The sequence below is a fragment of the Geotrypetes seraphini genome, chromosome 5 (assembly GCF_902459505.1).
Source record: "Geotrypetes seraphini chromosome 5, aGeoSer1.1, whole genome shotgun sequence".
Lineage (NCBI taxonomy): Eukaryota > Metazoa > Chordata > Amphibia > Gymnophiona > Dermophiidae > Geotrypetes > Geotrypetes seraphini.
The window spans coordinates 233908688-233926679 of record NC_047088.1 but is presented as its reverse complement, the minus strand read 5'-3'; the positions used below and the strand labels follow the sequence as shown (position 1 = coordinate 233926679).

At 43.4% G+C, this 17992-nt stretch overlaps 1 long non-coding RNA gene across 1 annotated transcript in view; it reads right to left on the bottom strand.

Moving 5' to 3' along the window:
- Positions 1-13923: 13923 nt before the first annotated feature.
- Positions 13924-17992, bottom strand: part of LOC117361328 — a 117473-nt gene continuing 113404 nt past the window's right edge. The window contains exons 2-3 of the long non-coding RNA XR_004539630.1: positions 14862-14915; positions 13924-14341 (exon numbers count right to left, since the gene is read on the bottom strand). This is a non-coding gene — a long non-coding RNA (uncharacterized LOC117361328). The remainder of the gene's footprint in view (positions 14342-14861; positions 14916-17992) is intronic.

Genomic DNA, 17992 nt, shown 5'->3' with positions numbered 1-17992 from the left:
ATATTGAAATATCTATCAAAGAAAATAAGTACACCATATAGTCCTCAATCTGGCTAAGGGACAAAGATGCTAATCCTCCAGGGAAAGGAAAAACACAACAAGAAAAAAAAAAAATACTGTAAGTGAAATCGAGCCACACCCTTCAATTTCTATTTCTAACGGACTTGATTCTTATGCTAGATTTCCTTGGGTGCATATGAAATCCCCTTTCCTTCCCAAAAAACAAACAAACAAAAAAACGGAGCTGAACTGGATCATAAAATATATATCTAACATCCTGATAGGAAATAAAACATTTACATGGGAATCTCAACTGAAATATAGCTCCTAAGGAAAGAACTTTATCACAATAAGCTAGAAATTCCTTTCTCCTGACTTGAGTCCATTTTGAAACATCTAGGAAGATGTATATTCTTTCATCTAAATAGGAAACTTGCTTTAAGTTGTAAAATAACTTCAGGACCATCTCTTTACCTTGTTGAAAGACAAAGTTAACTAACCATTTGATGATTCCAGTAGGGCTGTTATATCTAGCTCTTCTCTGGCTTCATTCATATCCTTAAGAGTCCTTTTCAAAAAATATATTTTTTGTATTGGAGGCAACTTTGACTCAGGAAGCTTTAGTATAGTAATCAGGAAATTTTAAAAAAATTTCCCTTGAAGACATAAATATAGGAAATGGGAAGTTTAAAAATCTCAAATTTAAATTCCTATTTTGATTCTCTAAATTCTCAATTTTCCTTAGAAGTAAAGCTTTGTCCATAGTTTGTTGTTTAGTCACACTTTTTATTTCATTAGTAGTTTTCTCAATTTCTCCTATCTTCTCAGCATGTTTCTGAACTTTCGTTTCAAGTTGAACTATTACAGTTGATATATTTAAAGTTAATGAGATACAATTAATGCATACCATATGGAGATTTTCAATAGCTGCCCACAGGAAATCCAGCGTTATCACCAAGGGCTTAGAAAGTGGCTTGAGGTCAGGCAAACTTGACTGTTCTTGATCAGGCCTTAGGTTGCCTCCTAAGCCCAAGTATCCTCTGAGCTTACTACTACTTCTCCTCGGGATATCTTCACTGCTAAGCAGCGACGCATCAACCAGCATCGAGATCTCTCCTTCCGGGTTTACTGCTAGTGGTGTTCCCTTCCCTCTCGCGAGTACACGTGAGTCTTCCATCCGAAGGTACGCCTCCACTGCCTCTCTGGGAGCTGGGGGAGGAACAGGTCCCATTGGGCTCAGCGAAAAATCACTGTCCAAGCTGTGTCCTCCCTGCGGCACAGCAGCAGATTCGCCCAACATCGTTGAAGGTACTGTGGAAGTTGTTATAAAAGTTTGACGCGGTGTTGATGTTGCAGAAAAAAGTGGAAGGTTACTTCTCTGTCTCCCTCTTCTTTTAGGCATCGAAAAAATGTGCAGATAGCACTTAGTAGAGGAAATTATATTAGAAGAGCTTGAGCCTGCACTCACTCGTCTTGCCCCTCTCTTCTCTTTTATGAAAGAAAAGACAGAAATCATTCTCATTCACATTTCTTTGAAGGTCATTATAAAAAAAACACACACAACTAAAAATAATATTGACAAACCAATCAGGAATATGCAATCCATATTGGTTTCAGAAGGACCCTGAGATCTGAACATTGGTATTAAATCATTACTATAGTAGATGACTAAACAAACACATGGTTGAAAGCATTTATTTTTATACCTCAATAGACAAATTGCACAATACAAAGATTTAAAGAGTCTTAAAGGCAATATAACTTATTTTTCATGGGTCGTCAATATTCTATGAAGGATGGCCTATGTCTCTCCATATTGTAGCAAGAGTACTGGGGAACTAGAAACAGGGAAATCTTATTTTATAGCACTTGAGTTCTTATGTGAAATTGGGAGCCTATGTAATGTCTGTGACCTTTTGTTCTCAGTCTATAGATATGTTTTACTGCACTGTAACTTTCTGATATGAAGTCTACAGATATATAGTAAGTGCAGTCATAAAATCATATTTTACTATTTCTTAGAGCTATGATAAAATCAAGCGTGGAAAGACAACCAGTGATTAGATAAGGCTAGAAGCACACATTGCAAATTCCCTGGCAGTAAAATTCAATCTTGCATCATTCAGCTTGGGCCTTAATAGAAAAAACTCGCTTTACTTTCCTTAGTATATTGATTGTAAATCATAACTTTATCAAATTAAGTACATGATTTAATGCATACATTTGCAATTAAAGGACACAATTCAGACAACTAGGGAAAACATCCATCTTTTTCACAGAGAGAATTTTGCCCTCAATACATAAATCCTTTTACTACAGGAATATGCATCAGTCATGGTGTTGTTGTTTGTTTGTTTGTTTTTGTGTGTGTTTGTGTGTGGGGGTTGTCCCAAACTGAGCAATTCTCCGAACTATGAACTATACACGACAATTAACATAGAAACATAGAAATAGACGGCAGATAAGGGCCCACGGCCCATCTAGTCTGCCCACCTTAATGTCCCTCCCCTACCTTTGCCCTGTGAATAGATCCCATGTGCCGATCCCATTTGGCCTTAAAATCAGGCACGCTGCTGGCCTCAATCACCTGTAGTGGAAGACTATTCCAGCGATCAACCACTCTTTCAGTGAAAAAGAATTTCCTGGTGTCACCTTGTAGTTTCCCGCCCCTGATTTTCAACGGATGCCCTCTTGTTGTCGTGGGACCCTTGAAAAAGAAGATATCTTCCTCCGCCTCGATGCGGCCCGTAAGATACTTGAACGTCTCGATCATGTCCCCCCTCTCTCTGCGCTCCTCGAGCGAGTATAGCTGTAATTTGTCAAGCCGTTTTTCGTATGGTAGATCCTTGAGTCCCGAGACCATCCGGGTGGCCATTCTTTGCACCGACTCCAGTCTCAGCACATCCTTGCGATAATGCGGCCTCCAGAATTGCACACAGTATTCCAGGTGGGGCCTCACCATGGATCTATACAATGGCATAATGACTTCCGCCTTACGACTGACGAAACCCCTTCGTATGCAGCCCATGATTTGTCTTGCCTTGGATGAAGCCTGCTCCACTTGATTGGCAGACTTCATGTCCTCACTGACGATTACCCCCAAGTCTCGTTCTGCTACCGTTTTTGCTAGGATCTCGCCATTAAGGGTATAAGACTTGCATGGATTCTGGCTGCCCAGGTGCATAACTTTGCATTTTTTGGCATTGAAGTTGAGTTGCCATGTCCTAGACCATCGCTCCAGTAGGAGTAGGTCGTGTTGTCGGGCACTGAATCTTCGTCTGTTGTGCATTTGCCCACTCCATTACTCAGTTTGGCGTCATCGGCGAATAATGTTATTTTACCTCGAAGCCCTTCTGCCAAGTCTCTTATAAAGATGTTGAATAGGATCGGGCCCAAGACTGAGCCCTGTGGTACTCCACTAATCACCTCCGTCATTTCGGAGGGGGTGCCGTTCACCACCACCCTTTGGAGCCTACCTCCAAGCCAGCTCCCAACCCATTTCGTCAATGTGTTACCTAATCCTATAGAACTCATCTTGCTCAGTAACCTGCGGTGTGGTACGCTATCGAATGCTTTGCTAAAGTCCAGGTACACGATGTCCAGGGACTCCCCTATATCCAGCTTCCCCGTTACCCAGTCAAAGAAGCTGATCAGGTTGGATTGGCAGGATCTCCCCTTAGTAAATCCATGTTGTCGGGGATCCCGTAGATTCTCCTCATCCAGGATCTTATCTAATTGATGTTTGATTAGAGTTTCCATTAGTTTGCTCACTATCGATGTTAGACTCACTGGTCTGTAGTTTGCTGTCTCCATCTTTGAGCCTTTCTTGTGGAGTGGAATGACGTTAGCCGTCCTCCAGTCCAACGGGACGCTGCCTGTACTAAGGGAGAGGTTGAAGAGCGCGGACAGTGGCTCCGCCAAGACATCACTCAGCTCCCTAAGCACCCTGGGGTGCAGGTTGTCCGGCCCCATTGCTTTGTTAACCTTGAGCTTTGACAGCTCACCGTAGACACTGCTGGGCGTAAACTCAAAGTTACTAAACGGGTCAACTGAGCCAACCCTTGTCTGTAGCTGAGGGCCGAGCCCTGGCGCTTCTCGGGTGAAGACTGAGTAGAAGTATTCATTTAATAGTTGGGCTTTTTCCGAATCCTTTTCCACATAGTCTCCGTCTGGTTTCCTAAGACGTACAATCCCGCCTGAGTTTTTTCTTCTATCACTGATATACCTGAAGAAGGATTTATCTCCCTTCTGGATGTTCTTTGCTAGAGACTTTGCATGAGGAATTTAGCCTCCCTGACTGCTGTTTTGACGGCTTTTGATTTGGCCAGGTAGTCTGCTCTAGAGTCCTGCTTCCCTGATTGTTTGTAAGAGATGAATGCTTTTTTCTTCTCCTTGATCAGGTGTGTGAATTAAGACCATATATGTTTAGAATGTTAGTATATGTGCTTGTATGCTAGCATGCTTCTTATGGGAATATTTGCAGAATGGCAGTCTTAGCGTGCGTTAAATGCTAAGATGCCCATAAGAATATAATGGATGTCTTAGCATTTAGTGCGTGCTAATCTTTAGCGCATGGTAAATCAGTTAGCATACCTTAATAAAAGGACCCCTAACTGCCATTCTACAAATATTCCCATAAAAGGCATGTTAGCATACAAGCACACATACTAACATTCTAAACATATATGCACCTCCGTCTGTCCGGCAGGCCTGCCTTCATCTGAATGGTGGACCTGCCCCTTCCCAGTGCATTGTGGGATGCACCGGGGAGGGGCCAATTGTAATATTAGGCCTGTCTCCCAGTGCATTGTGGGATGTGCTGGGAGTAGCCTAAGATTCTGATTGGCCAGATTCCATAGGCCCCTCGTATTTTCATTAAAGGGGGTGGGAGTGGGGGTGTCCGGCAGGAGGGACTGGGCATCTCTCCTGCTGTGGTCATTACAGGAGGGAGGGGGAGGGTTCTGGCAGGAGGGACTGGGCATCCCTTCTGTCAGGGGATGTGTCAGCGGGGTGGTGGCAGGAGGAATTAGGTACTCTTCCTGCTGTGGAAATTCAGAGTCCTCCTGCCGGTAGTCTTTGCGCGGGGGACAGGGGGAGGGTTGGGCCACAGTCACTAAACTGATCATGGCAGGGAGATCCCTTGCTGCCATCAGTTCAGCGGCAATGCGATTCTCTGTCGCTTGTAATATGGGTGAGGGTTAGAGTGGTGGTTAGGCGGTTTAGGACACGGAGGCCCTATACTGAATCCGGGCCTTAAATGCTATTCTATAAATGGACATTTTGGTTCCATGCGGATCCTCCATTTCTACCCTTTGCATCCATTAGAATGCTTTTACATGTCACACATTCAGCATAGTGGTATCTAACATTTGGCACCATACATAGAATTCCCCTGTAAGTGAACTATATTAGGCATCTTGGCAGGTGTCTACCCTTGATGACCTGTTATAAAGTTATCCTCCATATGTAAGGAACAAATTTGGCTTCCCCCCCCCCCCAGTAATCATTTTCCATGCTATTCTGGGTTAAGTGGAAATGTGGAAATTATAGTAGTTCACATTTTCTGCAAAGACACCCTGTTATCTGCTACAGCAATGCCCATATTAGCTGATATCTTGTGTCATCTGCTATTTTAGCCTCTAATGCAGCATAGTACATAAGCTCCTATGCACCTGAATAAAACAGAGAGAAATATGCAAAGTGTAGGCCATGGATCTCATTTCAGAGAACGAGATTTTCTAACCTGAGGAAGAAGGGGTTACTTTCAAAAGCTAATCATAAACTACATTAACCCCTTCTTCTACTAAACCGCGCTAGTGGTTTTAGCGCAGAGAGCCACTATGAATGGCCCGCACTGCTCCCAATGCTAATGAGCGTTGGGATCAGCGCGGCTCTCTGCGCTAAAACCCCTAGCGCGGTTTAGTAGAAGAGGGGGTAAGTTAGTTCAATTCATAAACTTCATTAAGGTTCCCCTTTTAGGAAGCCACATCAGGCTTTTCTAAATCACTGGCTGCGATGGTATTAGCTCCGACACTCATAGGAATTCTATGAGCGTTGGAGCTTTAACCGCCGCAGCCTTTGATTAAAAAAAAAAAAAAAAAAGCCTACCGCAGCTTCATAAAATGGGGATATTAGTCTAATAAAAAAGGTATTCATTTTTTCCTTTATGTGTTTGTTTTAATTCTACATATTACCTTGTAGAAGGAGAATTTTTATTTATACAGAATAGTATCATATCAGCAGTCCCACAGAATCTCAGCCTATGTGGGTAAGTTTCAAACTCCTTACCTTTAGGACTAGGACTTGAAGATGGAATTTCAAATCATAGCCTAAATATCCAATAGTTCCTTTGAATTTCATATACATTTTTTCTATAAGTGCTTTCAGGTTCTCAATATACAGTATGCTAATCGTAACTGAAAGGCAAAATTTCTGCCTGGTGTTAAGGTTGCCTTAGCAACCAGCTGAGTCAAGACTCTGGCCTAAATGTTTAAAAGGTTGTGCGGTGACAGTATGGACATTTTGCAGAATATATTCAGAGACAGGCAGGCCAGTTCAACTTAGAGCTGAAAATGGTTTGTCCTTGCAAATGATTCATTTTACTTGGCAACCTCTTAAGTGTAATAAATTTGGAAGTTTGGTGGGTTTCTCCAATGATTTATGGTTTAGATTACAAAGAAGGATCTGTGTAAGGAAATATCAAACAATGCAATTTATCTTTTCAGTACTTGGATATTGATAAATAGAGTATATAATGCATCTTTTCTATGAAATGTTTGTGTGTCTATTACATATGCATATATAAACTACAGACCATTGTGAAGATGCATTGCAAACTCTATCAACTCGTATGCAGACCTATACAAATAAATAGCATTGTTTGATTTTTATATACACAAAACACGTTGGTACAAACATGATGTATGGTATTACACATATGAAATTGAGGAATTCATGCTAGCTGGTGTGCACTGTTAGAGGATTTGTTAGAATTTTTAAAAATCCTTTCTGCTTCTACATTACAGGAACAGGGTCTCCTTTCAGTTCTCACCTCTTCGTAGGCTAAGACTCTGTTGAAATCAAGTTTTCATAGTAATACAATACAGATAGAGATCTTGGTCTTTCTTCACCCATAACCAGTCTGGCTCCCATCCCATAACATAAAACGCAGTTAGAGCGCAAATTAATGTGCGCTGTCATGACTGTTGCCATGCTTGGGCCTAACAGTGTGTGCTATTTTGCTTATTAAATTCTTGACACACATTAATAAACAGGACCTAAGATTGGGAGGCATTTCAGAGTAACATGGGGAGTGGGGAGGTTGCTCAACCCTCTACAACTCACATCCCTTGAGGAACTAATTGCTGAAAACACCATCTGTGATGAAAGCAACCAGGTGCCAGAAGCAGTGATGGAATCTCAGTCTGGGAAACTCAAGAGCAGCCTGCAGCAATTTGCACTTATCACCTCTCACCTAAAGGAAAGGATGCAACGGGACCTGCTCAATCAAAATGGACAGAAATGTTTGATAGCAGAATGCTTACGCTATAATTTGGTGTCATAATGGTGCAAACTGAGGGTGGTAGATGCGTGGAATGGTCTCCCGGTAGAGGTGGTGGAGACATACACTGTGTCTGAATTCAAGAAAGTCTGGGATAGGCACATGGGATCTCTTAGAGAGAGGAAGAGATAATTAAGTTTCAAGTTTATTATAAATTTGATTGATCACTTATTCAAAATGCTAAGCGAAGTACACATCAATAAAATTACAAATTTTTAGGGTTACTGCGGATGGACAATAAAACTCTCATTGTCAATGACAGAATTTTGATATGCTTAAATAGTGCCCCCATTCCCCCATTATCTTCTATTAAAAAAGCAAACAAACCTTTCTTCTTTCACCCCCTCCCTTCCAAATATTTAGAAAAGTCTATGATGAGCATCTACAACTTAAATTGACATTGCCTCTCCTTGCAAAGGGTCGGAATAAATAAACTTCACAATTCCAACGAATTCAGAAAAGCTGAACGGACTTGCATAGTGAGCATATTATGAAAGGGAGTCCACAGCTTAAGAAATCTTTTCTTAACCCTTCTGCCCAGAAGATCCACTGAGAGGCGTTCCATGTGCTCATGTACCTGATTTTGCCACCACCATAGTGTGGGTGGAGAATCTCTAATCCATTGCTGCGTGATACTTTTCTTAGCAATCAGAAGTGCTTTGTGAAGAAATGAACCTGACAACTGTATGCCTTCCACTATATAATTCATGGTATCAAGAATACAATTTTTTGGTGTAGCTGTTTAACGGGTTCATAGACAACGGCGCGAAAGACAAAGGCGCGCGCCGATAACTGAGCGCAAGACGGAGGCGCGCGCTGAAGAAAATTACAGTTTTTAGGGGCTCCGACGGGGGGTTTTGTTGGGGAGCCCCCCCAGTTTACTTAATAGACATTGCGCCGGCGTTATGGGGGGTTTGGGGGGTTGTAACCCTCCACATTTTACTGTAAACTTAACTTTTTCCCGAAAAACAGGGAAAAAGTGAAGTTTTCAGTAAAATGTGGGGGGTTACAACCCCCCAAACCCCCCACAACGCCCCCACAATGCGGCACGATGTTTATTAAGTAAAGTGGGGGGGTCTCCCCCTACACCCCCCCTGTCGGAGCCCTAAAAACAGTAATTTTGAGCGGCGCGCGCCTCTGCGCTGCGCCTCAATTGTCTGGGCGTGCCTTTGTCCCGGCGCACTTTTGACCTGACACCGTTTAACGTCTCCTAAGCATATTACTAAGCCAGAATTGATGAATTTGTGGGTAGCCCCATAAGTTCAATGGAGTTTAAGAACAAAAGAATAGCCTTACTGGGTCAGATCAATGGTCCCTCTTGCCCAGTAGCCCATCCTCATGGTGGCCAATCCAGGACACTAGTACCTGGCAAAACCCCGAGTAGAAACATTCCATGCTACTGATCCAAGGTAAGCAGTTTGCTTCCTCCATGTCTTTCTCAATAAGAGACTTAGCAGGAACCTCTTCTGCCCAGTTACTTTTACACAGCGACCCCTAGGCACCCAGAACCAGCAGTATGCAGATCCAGAACCCAGAACCAGCAATGCAGAACCAGCAACCCAGAATCCAGAACCAGCAGTATGCAGATCCAGAACCCAGAACCAGCAATGCAGAACCAGCAACCCAGAATCCAGAACCAGCAGTATGCAGATCCAGAACCCAGAACCAGCAACCCAGAATCCAGAACCAGCAGCATGCAGATACTGGCAAAAGACATTTATACTTGATTCATAGTTGTTGTAAATGTGCACTTATTCTACTCAACTACTTGTGCATTTTACAACAGATGCTCTGCTCCACCCATGCAAGACTCCTAGTAACACCTACAAGCAAAACACCTGTAAAGTAATAACGTACCATGCTAGTCCTAGTACAGGCCAAGAAAAACAGAAAAGGCGACCTGAATAACATGTGACAGAAATCAAAATAATAACATTTTAAAATGAAAACTTAAAAGCAATAAATATTTTTTTAAAAATTAAAATTATGAATAACAATGCAATGCTTTGCACACGCCATATATATGTGAATATAAGTCGATCCGAGTATAAGACGAAGTACCCTTTTCGCCCACAAAAAGAGGAAAAATGGTTGACTCGAATATAAGATGGGGGGGGGATTATTATTCATGTGCCCTGCCAGGATCTGTGCCCTGCCACCCCCTTCCTCACTCCCTCCCCTGCCAGGCTTTGCACTCAGCCCTCCTCACTCCCTGCCAGGCTCTGCACCCAACCCCCTCCCTCCCTGCCAGGCTCTCCACCCTGCCCCCTCCTTGCCCTGCCAGGCTCTCCACCCTGCCCCCTCCCTCCCTACCAAGCTTTCCACCCTTCCCATCTCCCTACCCTGTACCCTTTCCCCCCTCTCTCCCGATGTCCTGCAGGCCTCCACCGAGCCAGCCGTATGACCAGGTGGTCCACTGGTAGGCAGGGACAGGAGGGATCCCTCCCATCTACTGTCCTGGCTGACTCTAACAATTCTTTTGTCCTCCCACTGCCTTCCCCAGTGTACCTTTTTGAATCTCTGGTGGTCCAATGATGAATCAAGCAGGAGCGAGTTTTCTGTGCTCCTGCCCCAAGCTTAGCCCCTCCTTCCCTGAATGGCTTCCTGAGTTCTCATGGCCCAGTGGTGTATTGGGCAGGAGCAAGCTCTTTGCACTCTTGCCCGTTCCTGAGCCGCTTCCTGAATGGCTGCCGCCAGTTCTCACATGAGAACTGGCGACAGCCATTCAGGGAGCGGATCAGGGCCAGGCAGGAGCGCAAAAACCTTGCTCTTGCCCAGCGGTTTTCAGCACCAGCTGTGGTGGTAACAGCATCGGAGCTGTTATTGCCATGGCCGGCAGTAAAAACTGCACTATGGTTTTCTATATAGGGGGTGGGGGGAGTTAAGATTTTTTTTACAATGCAAGTTTTTGGTTGTCTTGGGAAATGTAAAACAAATTTTATTTGTTTCTTCTCAATTATCTTTCTTTTTAGAGTCCAGACATCAGGAACTCCATAGTTATGGGATGCCCTATTTGGGGTCTGCTGCTGATGTTGAAACCCAGGTTCTCATTGACGGGTTAGTCAAAGCTTGATGGAGTTGCGTCCTCCTAAATCTCTTCTTGCCCTGTCTCATTTGATATTGTGGAACTCTAGGGAAGCAAGTATGTAAATTACAGAAATGCGGTATTTGTTGGTTGGTTTGTTTTTTTATCTTTGACCAGGATTTTAATGTGCCTTCTCTTTGCTTGCAAACTTTTGATTTTGGATTGATGATTATTCTTCAAACAATGACATGAAAGAAAATGCTAATATGTTTTCACAGATAAACTCCAGGCACATTCATCTAAAAAGCAGAGTTGTACTTTCCATTGATAGTAAAGAAACACAAGACATGTTTTACAATGAATATAACTCCCAAGTACCTTTAATAGATCAGATACTCATTCTCTTCAGTTCTATAATCCAGAAAACGGCATCATTTTTTTTTTTTTTTTTTTCAGTAATAGAATGTCAGATTAGTTCACAAATGCATAGTAAATATAATAGTTTATAATGTTATCTCTAATAAAAAATATCATCCATAAAGTGATTAACAGGAAGCTGCTGAGACCATTAGGAGGCAATTAATTTAATGAGGTACTTCAAAATGCTTATTTCACAGGATCAACAGCTAGTGGTTGATATTCAAAACCAATTATGTGGTCAGAGGCAGGGCCAACCCAATAAGTGTGTTCTTAAAAAACAACAAAACTCCAGGACGTTTAAATGGGTAATTTTGGATGCACTGTATTTTCACGTAGATAATGCGCACCCGTGTAAAACGCGCATACGGGTATAGCGTGCGGGAAACCGACATATATGTAAAAAAGTTTTGTATACCGCGCACACCTGTATACCGCACATGCTGCCCCGACTCTCCCGTCACCGCCCGACTCTCCTTTCACCCGCCCCGACTCTCCTCTGGCCACCCCGACTCTCCTTTCGCCCGCCCCGACTCTCCTCTCCCCCTTGAAGTCCTGTCCCCACCCTGAAAGCCTGATGCCCCCCCTGATGTCCGATTCACCCCCCCGCAGGACCGCTCGCACCCCCACCCCGAAGGACCGCTCGCACGCACCCGCACCCCCACCCCGAAGGACCGCTCGCACTCACCCGCACCCCCACCCCGAAGGACCGCTCGCACTCACCCGCACCCCCACCCCGAAGGACCGCTCGCACCCCCACAGCCTCCCAACCCCCCCCCCCCATCATGTAGAAGCTCCTACCGGTGTCCTGCTGCTTCCTCTTGGCGGTCCCGGCCCTTCTGTGAGCCCTGCGCCTGCGCTGCTTCCTCTTCCAGCGGTCACGCCCTTTCTCTGACGTCAGAAGTACCAGAAGTGGCATTAGGCAGACTAAAGCGGGAAAGGGAAGGCCTGCCATTTTGCAGGATCACAAGGAGCAGTGCAGGGTTTGAACCCACAGCTGCAGGGTGTCTGAGGCTGTAGCTCTAACCACTATGCCACACTCTCCACCTAACTCAAAAACACACCCGTGATCCACCTCCAACCATGACCACTTTCAGACCTGGATTCTCGAACGGCCGCCAATGTCCTAAGCACTGGTAGGCACCCACACCTCAGTTAAAGACGCCATCCAAATTGTATTTTTAACTGAGATTTTGAGGTGCACCTGAATCACGCCTATGTAGGCACTTTAGGCCGCCAAACACCAAAGTAGGCGTGGCCAATGCTAGAAGTGGCGTTAGGTGGCCTAAAGCACCTACGTAGGCGGGATTCATGCGAAGATGGGCTGCATCAGAGCGATTCTGAAACTGGTGCTGACGCGTGATTGACATGCGATCAGCAGCCGCTTTTACGGCAGCTGCCGATATTGGCGTCAGTTCTAGAATCTGAGCCTTACCCTCTCTTTTACTAAGGTGCGTTAACCAATTAGCGCTTGCTAATCGCTAATGCATCCATACATAGACTAACATGCACGCGTTAGCATTTAGGGCACGCTAATTGATTAGCAAACCTTAGTAAAAGAGGGCCTTAGTATAGGCACTTTGGGCTACATACCTACTCTTTATAGAATCAAGCTTTTTGAGTTAGGTTCTAGTTAGGTGGTCTAATTAAAACCCATTGTGAGGTGTTGAGTACCAATATCAGCATCAATTAAGTCTATTGATCAGTTAAGTTAGGCGCCAATATCGGCACACAACTTTAGAGGAACTTTACGGAATCAGGGCCTAAGTGCTCCCATTATCATTTTTTGCAGATGTTGAGCACTAATGTACAAATTAGCACAAGGTCTGCAAAAATTAAAAAAAGAAGAAAAATCCCTATTGTACTGCTGCATTAATAATGGGATTAGTGTGAAGGAAAGCTCAGAATTAAAATGGGCTAGGCCCATTTTTGTAGTAAAAAATCACCTTAGATAGGTGGGAACAACTAACCTTGATAGGGAACAACCTTAGATAGTGGAACTAACCTTAGATAGTGGAACTAACCTTAGATAGGGGAACAACTAACCTTGAGTTAACTACAGGAATACAGGATGTCCGAGGAGTTACTTGGAGAGACACCCAGGAAAGAGACTTGGGAGTGCTGGTAGACAGGTCGATGAAGCCATCTGTGCAATGCGCAGCAGCGACGAAAAGGGTGAATAGAATGCTAGGAATGATTAAGAAGGGGATCACGAACAGATCAGAAAAGGTTATCATGCCGCTGTACTGGGCCACTTACGCCCTCACCTGGAATACTGCGTCCAGCACTGGTTGCCATACATGAAGAAGGACACGGTACTACTTTAAAGAGAAGAGCGACTAAAATGGTTAAGGGGCTGGAGGAGTTGCCGTACAGCGAGAGATTAAAGAAACTGGGCCTCTTCTCCCTCGAAAAGAGGAGACTGAGAGGGCACATGATAGAAACATTGAAGATACTGAAGGGAATAGACTTAGTAGATAAAGACAGGTTGTTCACCCTCTCCAAGGAAGGGAGAACGAGAGGGCACTCTCTAAAGTTGAAAGTGGATAGAATCCGTACAAACGTAAGGAGGTTATTCTTCACCCAGAGAATGGTGGAAAACTGGAACGCTCTTCCCGAGGCTGTTATACGGGAATACGCCCTCCAGGGATTCAAGACAAAGTTAGACAACTTCCTGCTGAACCAGAACGTGTGCAAGTAGGACTGGTCTCAGTTAGGGCACTGGTCTTTGACCTAGGGGCCGCCGTGGGAGTGGACTGCTGGGCACAATGGACCACTGGTCTGACCCAGCAGCGGCAATTCTTATGTTCTTAAACCATTAAAAAATTACATTGGAAAAACAATACTGATACAAATCTCTTATGCTTTGTAAGAGTACTAAAAAAATCTCTCAATTGGCCACTGGGTGGCAACAAGACACCACTGACAAACTCATGAAAATAACATTACATGCAGTTTTACACATTCTAAGAAATCTAACTTTGATAACAATAGCAATGTTAATTCAAATAAACCTATAGAACTTTCATACTATTCTGGCTGGTTTAGCATGTAAAGGCCATTAGCATTAGTTTGAGCTAATGACTATCTGCTTAGCAAGGTTTAATAAACAGGCCTCTAAAGGATGACATGAATCTTCCGTCACAAACACCTAGGGATGTGTCTGGTAGTTGACTGCCTCATCTCAAATGTATTCAGTCAGCTGTGCCGCAGAAATGGTCTTACATAGGTGCTTTACATCAGGGCTTCTTCTTTGGCATTTAGCAATGTTTCTGCGACTTTCTTCGTGGTCCAGTGTAGCACTGCCAGTGAGCTTCCAGGCTGGATCTGGACACACGCTATTAGAAATTAAGAAGGGGGGTGAACAATGATCATGCGTAAATAAACCCGTGGAAAACTAAAATGTCTGAGTTGTTAAAAATTGAAGTAACTGCAGATATAATCTCAGAGAAGGAGACCATTAATTTGCAATATACAATGACTTTATTTATAATTTGGCAGGTCCTGGAAGAAGAATATTGTAATTTGGTGCATTTTTTTTGTTAAAGATTATTTAAAGCCGTCCTTTGGCAAGGTTCACTGCTGCTTGTGGAACCTAAATTGGGAGGGGGGAGGGGAGTGTTCTAGTGGTTAGACCTGCTGCCTCAGCACCCTGAGGTTTCAAGTTTGATCCCAGCCTGCTCCCCATGACTCTGGACAAGTCACCCAACTCACCACTGTCCCAGATACCACAATCAGATTGTGAGCCTGCCAGGACAGATAGGGAAAATACCCAAGAGTGCCTGATTATTATTCAATGTATCGTAAACCACTTTGGGTGAATCTCTTCATGAAAAGGCAGTTAATATAAATATGTACCTGGTTTCGCAGAATGCCTCAGGTGTTCTTCTCACATCTCTCTGTCATCCCTGGCTGTAATATAAGAACCAACACTCATGAGATGGTCCAAAACAATCTTTATTTATATTTTTTGCACTTCAGCTTAATCTACACAACAGCCTAGGAAGGAGAGCTATTGATGATGATAATTTTAGCAGCTATTTCCTGAATCAACTGATGAAACTTTGAGAGCAATGAAAGAGTGAAACTTCTGTTAACCTCTGTGTTTAACCACCATGCAATTTTGTTTCATTTACTTTCTTGGAGTTATCTATTCCTGGACAACACAGCAGTCCTTAGGGCATGATTCTATAAATGGGATCTAAATCCTCAGCACTGTTTAGAGCGGTTTTAACTGAGATTTGAGGTGCATACCTGCGCCTAGAAAAACGGCACTGGAATCACGCCTACTTAGACATTTAAGGCTGCTGAACACCAAAGTAGGCATTGCCAATTCCAGCAGTGACATGGGATAGGTACGTATGTACAATTCTGGAGACCACACCTTCAAAAAAGGATGAAGTCGGTCCAGAGGAAGGCTACTAAAATGGTGTGTGGTCTTCGTCATAAGGCCTATGCAGACAAATTTAAAGTTCTCAATCTGTATACTTTGGAGGAAAGGCGGGAAAGGGGAGATATGATAGAGTCATTTAAATACCTACGTGGCATAAATGTGCATGAGCTGAGTCTCTTTCATTTGAAAGGAAGCTCTAGAATGAGAGGGCATAGTTTGGAGTTACATTACATTACATTACTGACTTCTATTCCGCCTGTACCTTGCAGTTCAAGGCGGATTAAATCAGAAGATGATTGGACATTTCCAGGAAAAATTACAATTTAAAGAGCTGGTTACATAAAAGAGTCGTGAGGAGGGATTAAAAGATAGGTAGAAGAATAAGGGTTACGTTTCAGAGAAGTTACGTAGTGGAAGCTGGATGCTTTGATGAGTTTTAGGGGAAGGTGATAGGTTCAGGAGTAATCTAAGGAAACACTTTTTTACAGAAAGGGTGGTAGATAAATCTGGGTACATCTGTATTCTATATCCAAGGAATTGTTTCTGTCTATTTTTAAAGAATAGTCTCAAAATCCATGATTTATCTGTTTGTAGAGCTACAGTTATTATAAAGGTTGCTGGATTAGCAATTTCTTTGTCTGACGTCTCAAGAAGAGCTGAGACGTCTATAGCTTCTTGGTTTAATAGTCCTTGATTTGAGGGTTGATCTCTTGAAAGTAGATAATAAGCCTGAGAAAGTGGAGGTAAAAGATCCTCCGATATGCCCAAAACCTCTTGAAAGTATTTTTTAATCTTTTCTCTCGGGGCCCCCATTGTGACCCTAGGAAAGTTTATCAACCTTAAATTATTACTCCATGACATCTATATATATAAAATCGGAGGTATGTATGTGTGTATGTATGTGTGTGTGTATGTGCCGCGATCACGCAAATCGGTCAAGCCGATTGGTATGCAGATCCCTCACTACCTGTGGTGATATGTTCTGGGGGTCTCGCGGCCCACCTGCACACGTGGGCGGAGCTACAAACAGAAAATCGGATTTCACCCATTCATGTCAATGGAAAAAATGTAAAACGCTGCCATTCTCACAGTAATTCAAAAACGGCTTGACCGATTTGAACGAAACTTAGTATGCAGATCCCTCACTACCTGGGGTCATATGTTCTGGGTGTCTCCTGGCCCCCCTGCACACGTGGGCGGAACTACAAACAGAAAATCAGATTTCACCCATTCATGTCAATGGAAAAAATGTAAAAAGCTGCCATTCTCACAGTAATTCACAAACGGCTTGACCGATTTGAACGAAACTTGGTATGCAGATCAGTCACTACCTGGGGTGATATGTTCTGGGGGTCTCGCGGCCCACCTGCACACGTGGGCGGAGCTACAAACAGAAAATCATATTTCACCCATTCATGTCAATGGAAAAAATGTAAAAAGCTGCCATTCTCACAGTAATTCAAAAACGGCTTGACCGATTTGAACGAAACTTGGTATGCAGATCCCTCACTACCTGGGGTGATATGTTCTGGGGGTCGAGGTGGAAGATGATATCTTTCTTCTGAAGGGACCCTCGACCACAAGAGGTCATCCACTCAAACTCAGGAGAGGGAAGTTTCGTGGAGACGCCAGGAAGTACTTCTTCACGGAGAGAGTGATTGAGCATTGGAACAAGCTTCCAGTGCAGGTGATCGAGGCACGCAGCATCTCAGACTTCAAAAATAAATGGGATACCTATGTGGGATCCCTACGAGGGTCATGCCAAGGGATAGGGTCACTAGGGTATAGACTTGAAAGAGCGGGTCAGTAGAGTGGCAGTATAATTACAATTATACTTAAGGGGGTCATTAGACTTAATAGGGAGGGTCAATAGTGTGGGCAGACTTGATGGGCTGTAGCCCTTATCTTCCGTCATCTTTCTATGTTTCTATGTTTCTATGCCTAAATTTTAACTGTGGGACTGGCCACTACATGTGTTCTATGATTTGTGCCTTGCTTTAGGCATGATTTATATGAGTGGAATAGCACCAAGCACATTTTTTTTTGTGCCAACCTTTTTGGTCCCATATACAGTATAGTATCTGACTAACTGAGACTAGCCCTACCTGCGTACGTTCTGGTTCAGCAGGAACTTGTCTAACTTTGTCTTGAATCCCTGGAGGGGATATAGAATATCAAAACACTTCTCTAAAAAACAACTAATCAAAAGGTTGTCATGAAATCACCAGTCTTAACTGATATTGCAACTCGACAGCATTTCGATCATAAGTCAAATTTTCCAGCAAAATACCGAGCCAATGATGATCTCAAACAGGGGTGATCTCAATATAATATCCCAAAAACCCTGATGAGGATACCAGTCTTCAGGGGTGTCAAATTTTTCTGCTCAAGAAACAAAAAATATATTCTTATTTCTTATCATAACTCAACTAAGTATCAACAAATTATAACAAATGAATACGGCGTACAAGTGGGCCTTCACCCAACAATGCAATTCCAACAGACACAAGACAGCCCCTGCCACATTTTTTGGGGCACAATTGTACTTCTATTCCTACTCTACATTGCCAACTCCCACCATCCCTCACATCAAAGT